The following is a 321-nucleotide window of genomic DNA, read 5'->3' as shown; positions in this document are numbered from 1 at the left end:
TCTCTGCTTTCCTACTGTCTTCATCCAATCCTTCTTACTCCTTTCCATGGCAAGCTTATGTAGGGTTTCACCGTTGTCAGTAGCTACCTCCCATCCTCTCAGTGAAAATGTTCCTATGCTCTGTCACAGCATATGGCTAATCAGTTGTCGGTTCTCGGTCAGGCCGGAATAGAATCCAGCGATTCTTTTGCGTCTGTCACTAACGCCCCGCCTGCTAGGAGTTTGAAGCACGTCACAGTCATTCAATCATTGAATCCTACTCAGAATACCACAGACAAGGTTAGACCTTCCGGATTCTCTTGAATGCCGCCATCAGTTCTA

The sequence above is a fragment of the Arachis duranensis genome, chromosome 9 (assembly GCF_000817695.3).
Source record: "Arachis duranensis cultivar V14167 chromosome 9, aradu.V14167.gnm2.J7QH, whole genome shotgun sequence".
NCBI classification, from domain to species: domain Eukaryota; kingdom Viridiplantae; phylum Streptophyta; class Magnoliopsida; order Fabales; family Fabaceae; genus Arachis; species Arachis duranensis.
This window is presented reverse-complemented; position numbering follows the sequence as displayed.